Here is a 13,962-nt window from a genome sequence, read left to right on the forward strand (position 1 = left end):
AATAAATGTGACTCAATTTGCAAGCAAGCCTGGAATATTCTATGAGAAACTTGGAACCTTAAGAATGACCACTTCCGAATGGACCATGATTATATACTACGACTTGGATCCATATTGGAAGTATATGCAAGTCATGTCAGCCGGAATGTCCGAACTAAGACACATGTGCCCTGAACTAAAAAATGTTCCAGCGTGCAACTCCATATTTCAACACTTTCAACATTTGTACAAAGAACAACAAACAGGAAATAATGAAGGCCTCTCGACAGCGCAGATCGCCGCTGGATATAGTAGGAAACGTGGCACACCAGCTGTTCGGTGTACTTGACTCTACATATGCTGAGAAAATGGGCAAAGTCATCGAAAAGGTACAAACCAACGAAGACTTTTTGCTACATCTACTACGAAATCAAACGTCAATTGTCGACTCCACAATAGACGTGATCAGAAAGGATAAGTCAGCCATGGACAACCGCCTAAAGGTATTGGAACAACAAGTGGCAACCATCAGCCGAGAAAAAGGAACATACATATCACGGCGATCATCTAATTCAGTCATACCTAGGGCTCACAGCACAACTAACTCTGCTGACAACGAGTCTTCAACGTATGCAGTCTGACATATCTGATGTATTAATCGGCATTCACCATCGGACAATAAGCCCAACGCTAGTATCTCCTGAGCAATTAAGAGAGTAACTCGACCAAATCCGGGATCACTTGCCAGCTGATCAAATGCTGCCTGTCACAACACAAAATGTAATACAATTATACAGACTCATGCGAGCCGAAGGAACACTGACTGCCACACACGTCATTTTCAAGGTGACACTACCGTTAGTTTCAACAGTTCAGCTCGAAGTTTTCAGTATCCTGCCGATTCCGGTCTGGGACTCAACAAGTTGGAGCTTGTTCAATCTTAAAACGACCATAATCACTGTGAACACTCACCGAGATCAATTCATGGGATTTACTCCAGAAGAATTTCGACGCTGCTTTAAACTACTCAACGCATAATAAATCTGCTTTGATCATCAAACAGTCTTCAATGTCGACAATCGCTGTGAGTTTCAGTTGTTTAACAATAAAACAGCACCGTTATGTGAAGTGACCCACACGAAGGCGGACATGGTGTGGTCCAAAACTCAGCAAGCAAATAAATGGATTTTTGCAACACACTCTACAATGAGACTTCAGGCAGTTTGCAACGGGTCTCCGTCAACCATACAACTAGAAGGAACTGGCTTGCTCTCACTGTCACCTGGATGCACTGCTCGCAATACAGAAATAAGCATCAGTACCTTCAGCACAACAATCAGTGAAGTCAAATCAACCTACACTCGATTTGGGGACATACGCTTACCAACGACACCCCCTTCGCCAGCAACTGCACAATTGGAGAACCAGACATCAGACTATCTTCAAGAATTGGAAGATTTACGCCTGCAATTAGTGGCAATCAATCAACAAAGGCTGCTACACCATCTCAACACAGTGCAGCATCATCAAATCGCTACTTATGCTGCAATAGCAATATCAATGCTATTGATTATTGCGTTCATTCTCCGGAAGAAGTATCAATCATGGAACCCAAGGCCGTCAACAATCAACCAAGCAGAGCCACGCGGATCATCACCCCCGATCCCCATTCCACGCCGCTTTTCAGTCGACTTGGGCGATGGTTGAACACCAGTTCAACGGCCGGGAGAATGTTCAGTCGCATATTTATGCATTAATTAATATTACATTATTACACTTATCGAATAAGTCAGGTCGACCCATGTAATGGGAGAAATAATAACAAACGACAAAGCATTGTAGCTGAGTCAACAATAACCGCTTCTGCAGCAATTTCTGCCAACGATGCGATCGCTCTTCAGAGGCAAAAACACTGGTGCAATTGCTGACTATCACAATTGCCCAATAACACAATATCATATTAAATCCAAATTAGTTCAATATTAATTCCAATTCCCTTTTACCATATTCTTACTAGACTCAGCACTTTCTGTACCTTTTGTTACCTATAAATAGAATTTAAGTTTGTTGAATAAAATCAGTATCAGAAACTGTACTATCACTGCCTGTTCACTCATTCTCTACAACTGCAATCAACAGAGGCTGTCGACGTGTCTTCGACGTGGTTCTAGTTCTAGTTGCGACTACAAATTTGCAAACGGTTTATGTACCGTATGCATACCAAATCACACACACACACAAACACACTTTAACAGACCCCAGAAAGCGAAGGTCAGTGAGGTGACCAAACGACACTTAATCGTGGCACTCATTGACCGGAGCGACGAGAACGGCAAAATAACGGCGGCGCGGTGGAAGACGGTGTACGCGCGGCTCGTGGATGCTCTTTTCGCTATATATATTTTTTTTTGCATATCGGGAGCCCACTACCCAACGAGGGGGCCAGAGTGCGATCATCCCGATCAGCAAGGAGGCAGAGGACCTGGTGTACCCAAGATTCGGGAAGATGTCGTGGGTGATGGGCAGTGTGTACCTGCGGCTGAAAAAGCGCCACCCCGAGGATAAAGATGCGCACACTCTGCAGGCGGGCGAGTTGGAGAAGGACCGTGGTCTGGATACCATCGTAGAGGCCGCACAGGGTCTTGCGCTGGACTCGGAGGAGGAGGAGGACGGTGACCTGACGGTAGTAGTCAACCGGTCGAGCGGAGCTGAGCCAGACGCACATGCTGAGTGTGCTGCAGCTCAACCACCACAAGAGTAAGATTGCGTCGGCGGAGCTCCTTTTTGCCATGGAGCAAGGGCCCGCCGATATAGCCTTAGTCCAGGAGCCATGGGTTGCATCAGGCAATGCTGTGGCCGGACTAAATTCTTCAAATTTTAACGTGTTCTATCCACCATCGGTAAGCAGCACTGACGACCTGACCGTGGTGATGCTAGAAAATAAGGAAAGGCGCCTGATGGTAGATCCTGCTACATGGCACACGACAGGCCAGCTCTTCCTGAAGAATTGAGGCATCTAGTGGCTGAAGCCAGTCCGAAAGACCAGCAACTTGTAGTTGGTACGGACGCCAATGCCCACCAAATGGAAATCATTGGAGACGGCACTGCACTCGCTAGTAGCCACCATCGAGAGAGCCCTCCATAATAAAAAGTATGCTCTAGGAGTGTTCGTAGACATATCCGGAGCATTCAACAACGTCACTACGAGCGCTATTATGGACCGCCTAGAAGCGACCAATACACATCCCGCAATCAACCTCTGGATAAAGAACCTTCTAAGTTGCAGACGGGTGCAATCAGAGTGGGGCACCGCTTCCATGGTGAGGGGGGCGCATAGAGGCACACCACAAGGTGGGGTCCTGTCGCCCCTCCTGTGGAACCTGGTGGTCGACGACTTAATAAAGAGATTCGAGAGGAGAGCCCCAAAAATAACAGCCTATGCAGACGACATAAGCATAATTATTACGGGAGTATGTCCATCGACCCTCAGCTCCATAATGGAATCAACACTCAGGGAGATATGTGAGTGGGCAGGAAAAGTAGGACTCAGTATCAACGCGGACAAGACGGACCTCATTCTCTTCACCAAGAGATACAAGGTACCGGCATGGATCCCCCCAAAAATTGAAAAAACCAGTCTGACCCCTAAAACACAAGTCAAATACCTCGGCATAGTACTGGACAGCAAGCTGGCGTGGAGACCCAATGTAGTGGAGAGGGTGAAGAAGGCCACACGCTATATGCATCCAAGAAGATGCTCAGCAGCACATGGGGCCTGTCACCTGCTTTAATGCACTGGATCTTCATATCGGTGGTGCGACCGACTCTGCTGTACGGAGTCTTAGTGTGGTGGCAAGCGACAGAAAAGAAGACGTATAATAAGCTTATGGAAAGGACCCAGCGGCAGGCACTGCTCTGCATTACGGGGGCGCTGAGGTCAACCCCAACAAAAGCTCTCGAAACCATAATCGGAATCGACCCCCTGGACATCCACGCTCAACTGATTGCAGCAAAGGCGGCACAACGCTTAGTAGCATCAGGAAACATGTCTCTACAGGGATTCGGGCACAGTTCAATTGGCCGAGACATGACCAGTATATCTGACTACATTATCCCCCAAACTTGCCTGGACGTAAACACAACCTCATTTATGGGACCCGACGACTGGAAAAGGGGTCGGGACCAGACCCAACACATCAACATATACACGGATGGCTCCAAGATGGAGGAAGGAGTAGGTGCGGGCATATATTGTACAGACCCTGAAATAAGGCTGTCCTATAAGCTACCGGACCAATGCAGCATATTCCAGGCAGAAGTCTTTGCCATACGGAAAGCGGCGGAGGTTGCTCGATGTACGGAACGCCCACATAATGTGATCAACCTGTTCGTGGACAGCCAGGCGGCGATAAGATCCATGCAGTCGTCAGCGGTCAGTTCCAAAAATGTCCTGGCAAGCAGGGAGGCATTAGATTTCCTAAGCACGACTAAGTCAGTGCGGATCTATTGGGTTCCCAGCCACCAGGGCATCGAAGGTAACGAGACAGCGGATGTACAGGCTAAGGAAGGCGTCGGGTTGGCCATTGACAGAACCGAGAACGTGCCTGTCTCCCTTAGAACGCTACAAAGCGCTCTGGAGAGACGAGCGGACAAGAAGGCCAGAAGCCGGTGGAAGAGTACCACCATCTGCAGAATCTCGAAAACCAAGTGCAAGGAGCGCAATGGTAAACTTAGCCACTACTTACTGCACCTTCCACGGAAGGACTGCAGAATGCTAGTGGGAATACTCACAGGACACTGTCTGACTGCAGCCCACGCAGTTAAACTAGGCATCACCAACAGTGGTAACTGCAGAAAATGCGATAAAGAAGGGGCTATCGAAACCCTGGAACACCTCATAAGCAGCTGCCCGGCGCTATCAAGGGCAAGAAGAAAATACCTGGGTACCCCGGGGATGGCATCACTGGAAGAGGCCTCTAGAAGGACACCAGGGGAACTTCTTGCCTTCGCGAAAAACACCTCGATCTTCAGGTTCAGGCCTAGACGATATGAACCCGAAATTTTTCAGAATAATACTCCCTAGAATCATCATGCAAGTTACTCACATTTTCAACACAGCCACATCAACGTTCCCGGAAAAGTGGAAGGAGGCTAAAATAATCCCTATCCCAAAAGCAAAATCTACAGACCATAGGCCAATATCCATACTCCCGACCCTGTGAAAAGCGTTCGATACCTTGGTAGCTGAACAAATAAATTCTTTTCTTACAGAGCACACATTACTAAACAACAATCAATCTGGATTCAGAATAAATAGAAGTTGTACAACTGCAATGATACAAATTGTAGAGTATATCCATGAAAGAATGGACGAATGAAATGTAACGTTCCTAACTCTTCTTGACTACACTAAAGCTTCATCGCCAAGCTTCGCGAATCCTACAACTTCTCTAACTCAGCAGTTCGGTTGCTATCATCCTATCTGCTAAATAGGAGCCAAGCTGTTGTTGCTGAAGGGAAAATGTCGTCCTTTGCCTATGTTAAGTGTGGTGTCCCACAGGGATCAGTACTTGGCCCGATATTGTTCTCCATTTATATAAATGATTTGCCAATAGTATTGTCCGACTGTAAAGTGCACATGTACGCCGATGACGTCCAATTATATGTTAGTAGACCGTTAAATAGAATAGATGATTGTATAAATGTAGAGAGCTTGAGAAAATTAGTGCGTGGTTAGGCAACCAACAATCGTCTATGCCTTAGTCCGACAAAGTAAAAATGCTTGATTATATAAAAAAAAAAAATAATAATAATAAATGAAACCATATTAAGACGTGTAGAAATATCAAACACTCCCATTAGCTTCATAGAGAAGACAACTAATTTAGGCTTTATAATAAACAGTACAGTACAGTACAGTAAACAGTTTGAAAAACATATGGGATTTTAAGAGCACTTAATATTACCAAGCAATTTATACCAGTAAGCATCCGGATGCAGATAGCAAAAGCATACCTAGTACCTGTACTCACTTATGGGATTGAGGCATTTGGAAACTCTGGTTACGCAAACAGGCAAAAGTTGAGCGTGTGCTTTAATAATATAGCTAGATACATATTTGGATTAAGGCGCAAATAATCCTCACCAGACAACCCTAATATCTGTATGAAAAACTTAGATTTACCAATTCCGCAAGAACGAACAATATTATCACCATGCGATATAGAACACTAAACTCTAAGAGACATTTCTTTGTGAATGTTATTCGCTTATGGAATCAACTTCCACATCACATGAAAACAATACGAAACCTTTCACAATTCAAAACACAGTTAGGTGCCCACCTTACACTAGACTAAGATTTAAAAATCAAATTCAATTTAAAATAAAAAAACACGAACATTAGCATAAGAAAACAAATCAACATATGTAACCAATAACACTAGTCAACACGATTTTTCCTCAAGGAACAAAACGAACTTTTTCTTAAAGATTTGGGGCTTAGAAATGGTTTGATGATATTTTTTTTTTTCTATGGCAGAACTTTTTTTTAAAGAATTTTTGAAAACTGGTATTTCTTTTTAAAGCTTTGTTCAGAGGTAGCGCTTGTTTTTTCACATAACTCTAGTATCTTACGTCTGGTTGTAAAGAACTTTGCTATTTTGAAAAGATAATTGAAACAGCTAGAAGTTGATACCAAACACTTTGTGATTTCAGCTTACCGTCTGGGAAATATAAAGCATTAAAATGCAAAAATGATGATTTATGTGGGGTATTTTTTACGAAATTTTGACTTTAAAAACTCAGGAAAAGTCGAAAAAAAATTATATCTTGTGTCCTCTATTTTTTTGTGTATAGGTGCGTTAATTTGGCGTCGTTTAAGGTATCGCTCATTAAAATCTATGGAGAGACTTTAGAGGTAAAATTCGTTCATCCAAACCTAAAGGTATGGAAAAAATGAACAAAATTTACCTTTTTGAAGGCGGCGGGCCCAACTGCCAATGGGAACCAAAGCAAACAAACAAGGGTTGTACATTTAGTACTTGATCGCGTTCCTTTATAATTTTTTTTCGACTTTTCCTGAGTTTTTAAAGTCAAAATTTCGTAAAAAATACCCCACATAAATCATCATTTTTGCATTTTAATGCTTTATATTTCCCAGACGGTAAGCTGAAATCACAAAGTGTTTGGTATCAACTTCTAGCTGTTTCAATTATCTTTTCAAAATAGCAAAGTTCTTTACAACCAGACGTAAGATACTAGAGTTATGTGAAAAAAACAAGCGCTACCTCTGAAAAAAGCTTTAAAAAAAAATACCAGTTTTCAAAAATTCTTTAAAAAAAAGTTCTGCCATAGAAAAAAAAAAATATATCATCAAACCATTTCTAAGCCCCAAATCTTTAAGAAAAAGTTCGTTTTGTTCCTTGAGGAAAAATCGTGTTGACTAGTGTAACAGATGTAAAAAAAAAATGTAAAATGTAAAATTTTTTTTTTGTAATTTTAAATTCTAAAAAATCATATGCTCAAAAATGTATATACGGACTGAGTACGGGTATAAGTAGAGTCGCGTCCCCAGAAGCGACTCGCACGTTCCTTCTAGTTTTTTTTATTAATTTTTATTTATTTAATTTGTCCGCAAATCATGGACAGACACAAGTAATCGAAAAAACTACCGTATCACTGGTAGTTGGAGGTGAATGACGGGAGAACGGCCGGAATCGCCGATAAAGAAGAGACACGGATAACGGATGGCACAGCATGAAGAAATAAGTATATATGTATATAAGAATATATATATGTACTTATATCGCGGAACTCGGACTTTCCGGAAATTGGGAACACAAATCGCGAATGGAAGAGTTTTGTGGCACACGAAAATCGTACTTATCTTAGGATCCTGGTGGTGAAGGCGATACCGTGATCGAATGCTGGATATGGTTGGGGAAGGCGAAGTATATCCGGCTCGAAGGACCAATGTTTGAGCGTAGAGGCGTGCGAAGTTCCAAGATCAGTTCTCAAAGATAAAGACGATAGGCAGTGGTCCAATTTCTTCAATATGTAAAGATTTATTCGTAGTTTTAGTCACTTAGCTATAACAATAGGTAGTCGCGTGCAAAAGCCCGCCGTTTTGCTTGGGGTGAAGAAGCGCATTATTCTCTCTGGTCGAACAACTCAGACTCTCCTTAGACTTTTAATATGTACATGATTAATGTGACAAGTTTTCTTATGATAATTTTATTACAATTTCTATTTTAATTAATCTAGATACAATATATATATATATTTCATTTTTGTTTCAATGTTTACGAATGTTTTTTTTAACTTCATTTACTTTCATATTTGACAAGTCAATTTTATTTTATTTAATTTTTAAATACGCTTTACTACTTTCCCTTCCATACGTGGTCTTAACTCTCGTCTGGTTGGTGTTAGTTGAGGAGAAACAATTTGTTCATTTTTGTTGTTAGAATTTACATTTACTGAACAATTGCCTTTGACATCAGGTTCCTTCACTTTAGGTGATGTAAGATTGTCAGTGCCTTGATCTCTAATTTGATCCAAGTGACATTTTATTTCCCGATTATTATTCGCCAAAATACAACAATACGAACGAGGGCCCAGTTGTTGTTTAACAGTTGCCTGAGTCCAGCTTGCCTTGTTAGGATTTTTATAGTCCCTAACCATGACTTTCTGGCCCTTTAAAAATTCTGTGCTTCGTCTGCCTTTATGATTAAGGATGCTTCCGTTCTGTTTTCTATTTATTATGTTTTCTACCGAAGGTGGTTTTAACAAAGAAAATCTTGTTTTTAGTGTCCGACCAAAAAATAACTTAGCAGGAGGCTCTCCCGTAGTACAATGAATCGTGTTTCTGTAATCTATTAAAAATCTATTCAAGATTGTGTCAAATTCTTGCCTTTCATTGAATTTCATATTTGCGTATAATGATTTCTTAACCGTCTTTACGAAATTTTCTGCTTGACCATTTGTTGCTGGATGTCCTGGTGCTTTAAAAATGTGATTAACACCATTGTTTTTCATAAACGTTTGAAAATCATCAGAAGTAAACTGTCGTCCGTTGTCACTAACTAAAACGTCCGGTAAACCATATCTGCAAAATACTTCTCTAAGCTTGTTGATTGTAAACGATGAAGTTATGTCTTTCATTTTGAATACTTCTACCCATTTCGAATATGAATCTATTATAACCAACAAATAAAAACCTTTGATTGGTCCTGCAAAATCAATGTGTATTCGACTCCATACCTTTCCTGTAGATTTCCATGGAATTAATAAACTCTTTTCTGGACTTGATTGTAGTTCTTGACAAGGAATACATTCTCGAATTAACTTCTCAATCTCAGAATCCATACCAGGCCACCACACATAAGAACGTGCTAACATTTTCGTTTTTACTATTCCCAAATGCGATGCATGAAACTCCGCTAGAATAACTCGTCTCAGCTTGGTTGGAAGTACTACTCTATACCCCCATAAGATACAATCGTATTCCACAGAAAATTCATTTGATCTGCAAATGTAACTAGAATATTCGCTGCCTTTTAATCTTGACATCGAACCATTTTTAATTGCATCACAAACTTTTGATAATATAGGGTCGCGTCGTGTTTCTCTTGCTATTTCTTTGAAACCTATTTTAAACGCCTTATCGGACTGTATAAAATTTATGTAGTTGTACTCTTCGTTTGGTACTGCCGTTTTCCATTGAGGCATTCTAGAAAGTCCGCCTGCTATGTTCAACGTCCCCTTAATGTGCTCGACTGTGTATTGAAAACCTGACAATGTCAGCGCCCATCTTTGCATTCTTGCAGATGCCATCAGTGGAAGTCCTTTCATATCACCGAATATACTTAATAATGGTTTGTGATCAGTTCGAAGAATGAACTTGTTTCCCAAAAGATACTGTTTTAACTTAGTCACGCAAAAAACTATGGCCAGTGCCTCTTTCTCAAGAGTACTGTAATTATACTCGCTTTTGGACAAGGCTCTCGATACAAATGCTATTGGTTTGATATCTTCATTGCATTTCAAAACACCTGAGACTGCATGGCTGCTTGCATCAGTTGTTAAAACTATAGGTAAATCTGGGTTATAATGAACTAAAACTTGTTCAGAAGTTATCTCTGCCTTAATATCCTTATATGCACTTTGACATTCCCTTGTCCAATTAAATTTCGTGTTTTTCTTTAGCAATGCATATAAAGGACTCATTATTTGGGCGAAATTATTGACAAATTTTGAATAATAATTTACCATGCCTATGAAAGCTCTCAGTTCAGATACATTTTCTGGAGTCGGTGCAAACAAAACACTCGAAACTCTGTCATTATTTTTGCTCAGTCCTATTTTGTCAATTGAAAATCCCAGGTAACAAATTTTGGATTTGAAGAACTCACATTTCTTGTCATTTAATTTTAATCCAACTGATTTCAGTTTGCTTAGTACTGCTTTTAAGTTTGAAATGTGTTCCTGAAGATCTCTTCCTGTAACTGTTATGTCATCTTGATAAACGACAACTCCTCGCATACCCTGAAAAAATCCTTCCATTGTTTTCTGAAAAATAGCTGCCGCTGTTTTTATACCAAATGGAAAGCGTTTTACTTTTAATAGCCCAATATGTGTGCTCCAAGTGCACAACATTTGAGATTGCTCATCTAAATATAGCTGATTGTAAGCATTTGACAAATCTAGTTTGGAATACAAGGTACCCCCTTCAAGCGCTGCAAAAATGTCGTCTATTCGAGGAAGTGGATACTTTACATCGACTAAGGATTTGTTTAATGTAACCTTGTAGTCACCACAAATTCTAATGTCACCGTTTGGTTTTAAAATTGGTACCAAAGGTGTTCCCCATTCAGAACTAACAACCTGCTCTAAAATTCCATCTTCTATGTATTTTCGCAGTTGAGTTTCAATGTTTTTCTTCCACGCTAATGGTAATGGTCTAGGCTTGAAAAAAACTGGTTTTGCTTCTTCTTTCAACAATAACGATGCCGTGTTCATGTTATATGAACCTAAACAGGGCTCAAAAACATCATAAAATTCCGATCTAATCTGTTCTATAATTACAGAATTATTTTTGTTTTCATTTACATTGTTCACTTGCATTAACTCAAAATTAAAAGCTCTCAGAAATGTTCTTCCAAGTAAAGGTGGACTCACTGTATTCGTTACAACAACAATTTCTTTTTTTATACCTCGATATTCGATTGCTGCATCGTACTCACCAATTACTTTAATAGAATCTCCATTGTAATCTACATATGGAATTACGCATTTTCTAAGTGGTCTGTAGTTATTATGACTTTCATAAAATGATTTTGGAACCAATGTGCAAGGTGCACCTGTGTCGCAAGCAATTTTCATATATGCTCCATCAATATTTACAGGTAAATAATAAACTCCACCAGTTGAGGTCGTACCAACGCTATATACGGAAAAATCATATTTATCATTATCAAAATTATTATCAGAATATGCGTTATAATTTGTTTGAGATACATAATTTACTGATTTCTTTACTTTATTTTTACATATACTCGCTAAGTGACCTATTTTACCACAGCTGTGACATTTGCACGCCTTATACTTGCAGTTATTTGATACATGATTCCGCCAGCCCCAATGTGTGCATGGCTGCTGCTTCTTTTCTCTGCCAGCGCCGCAGTCACCGTCGCCGTCACCGTCACCTTCGCCTCTGCCGCTTCTGGAACCAGCATTTCGGTTGCCCTTGAAATGACTTCTGCCGTTGCTTATCGGTTGATCTCTATTGTCGCTCCTTTGCTTATGCCAGTGACTAGTCCCGTTCTTTTGGTACACGTAGTTGACGTTGTGTTCAGTCTTCTTTATGCTCATCTTTGTCTCCAGTATCATTGCCTTCTTAAGTGCATCAGCAAGAGTTAGTTTTTCGTCTTCTACGCACATTCTTTCGTATATGGTGTTTGGGAGACTCATTACAAATTGGTTTAACACAAATGCTTCTAGATTTACTCCAAATTTACACTGCAATGCCAATTGTTTAACTCGAGCATACCACTCCGCTACAGTCTCATCTTCACTTTTAGTGGACACGTGAAATTTTTTCCGCTCTCTAAATATGAGTGTAGGTGGTGTGTAGTGTGTCTTTAAAATTGCACATAGTTCTTTGTATGTTTTGGACACAGGTGATTCCGGACTACACAAACTATGTAGTACAGTGTAAGCCGCTGTACCGATCGACTTCAACAAAACTGCCTTTTTTGTGTTTTCCTCTTTCACATTCAATTCGCACAAATGTATGTCGAATTTTTCTTTCCAAATGCAGAAAGTTTCTTGATGTGGCGAAAACTCAGCAATTGCTGCCGTTTGATAAAATGTTGGAGCTGTATTATTCGTCATTGCGTGTTCGTATATTATACGAGTATGCACTTCTTTGTATATTAATACGTTTTTATTTCCTCGTCGCCAATTATGTAATGTATTGACACTAGCAGTTCAATAGACATGCGTTCATTTCAAGTCTCTTTTATTGAATGTCTTTCTCATCTCCTTAAACTCTACTCTTATATGTTAGGTGTGACCGTAAATTGCTCTTAACATAATACCTAACACTGTCATTTGGAGACACGCTACCGGCAGCACATATATTCTCACTATCTTTCTTTGTTTTGGTGCTATTTTCCATTTTGTTTGTAGATAAGATTTTATTTTCACGATTGAAATCCTGCCTCGACTCTGCTATAAACTTTTTTATATCCATTTTCTTGTCTTCAACGCTCTCAGATGAACGCTTGAGTCAGCAATCTTCGCTGGTGGTTTCACCAGCCTGACAGGGACTTACCAGCTTCTTTAAATGAAAAGCACTATTAGGATCGACAAAATATAATTAGTAGTTGAAGCTCTTTGTATCAATCGGATTTTGGCTCTAGGTGCTCTAGGTGGCTCTAGGGAAACGTGAATACGAACGTAAACAACGAAAACAACAGCGCTAGAGGTGATGTCGTATTTGGCTCTAGGTGCTGGCTCTCCTTAGCTCTTAGCTCCTTCAAATCTGCACAAAACAGTTGACGAATGCACATTAAGGCCAAGATTGAAAAAGGGAGTGTGAGGACCTATCTCAGGCTGAGGTGCATCAGTCCGTCCATGGGTCTTGAAATAACCAAGAACTTTGAGTTTTAATATTTTTATTTATCTGTCGGGTTATTATTATGGCTACTTAGTTAGTGTGTTTGTTTGATTGACTGAGACGTGTTATTGCTCCCGATCGACTGCCGATTGACTATGGCTGATGGACTGGCTATCGACTCGAAAGCTTACTGGAAAGTTAACTGACGACTTGCGAACTGATGGCGAACTCCAAGTGAACTCCTAGCGAAGTCCTTCAGTACAGATAGAACTCAGATATATATAGCGTTTTCCCTTTCTTGATAGGGCCAGTGCTGCTATGTATGGGACATTGCTCCGAGCCGGGCTCGGGTTACGCTTTAGCGTGTTGATCGGCACTTTTCCATGCAATTGGTTCTATTTTGCTGCGTGGGGTGATCGCATTTCCTTAAAGTTCGCGCTTTTCTTTTTTTCCTTCTTCGGCGTCTTTCTGTCTTTCGATCTGTGCTGCGTCTTCGAATTTGTTGGTGTTGAAATATTCCCCTTGGAGTAGCGTTGGTTGCACCGACTGCTTGTGACGAACCATGGGATCCATGGTTCGTTACACCCACCCCTTTCTTCCGGATGGGCGTGTTTTTAGCTCTTATGCTTAAGTCGAGGCGAGGGAGATTGCGGGGGGCTAGTTGTAGTGTTTGCCTCGTCGGTTGCATCCCTGTCCTCGTGGAATTCCTTCAAGTCGTTGATGTCAGCAACCTTCGATTTTTGGCTGCCCGGATGCTGTAGTTCTGCGATGTTCGGTGATGTAAATCCTTTGACCCGATAGGGACCATCGGATTTTGGTGCCAGCTTAGCGGCGAATCCGTCAATAGCGTTGGAGAGGTG

The sequence above is a fragment of the Drosophila obscura genome, unplaced genomic scaffold, assembly GCF_018151105.1.
Source record: "Drosophila obscura isolate BZ-5 IFL unplaced genomic scaffold, ASM1815110v1 contig_5, whole genome shotgun sequence".
Lineage (NCBI taxonomy): Eukaryota > Metazoa > Arthropoda > Insecta > Diptera > Drosophilidae > Drosophila > Drosophila obscura.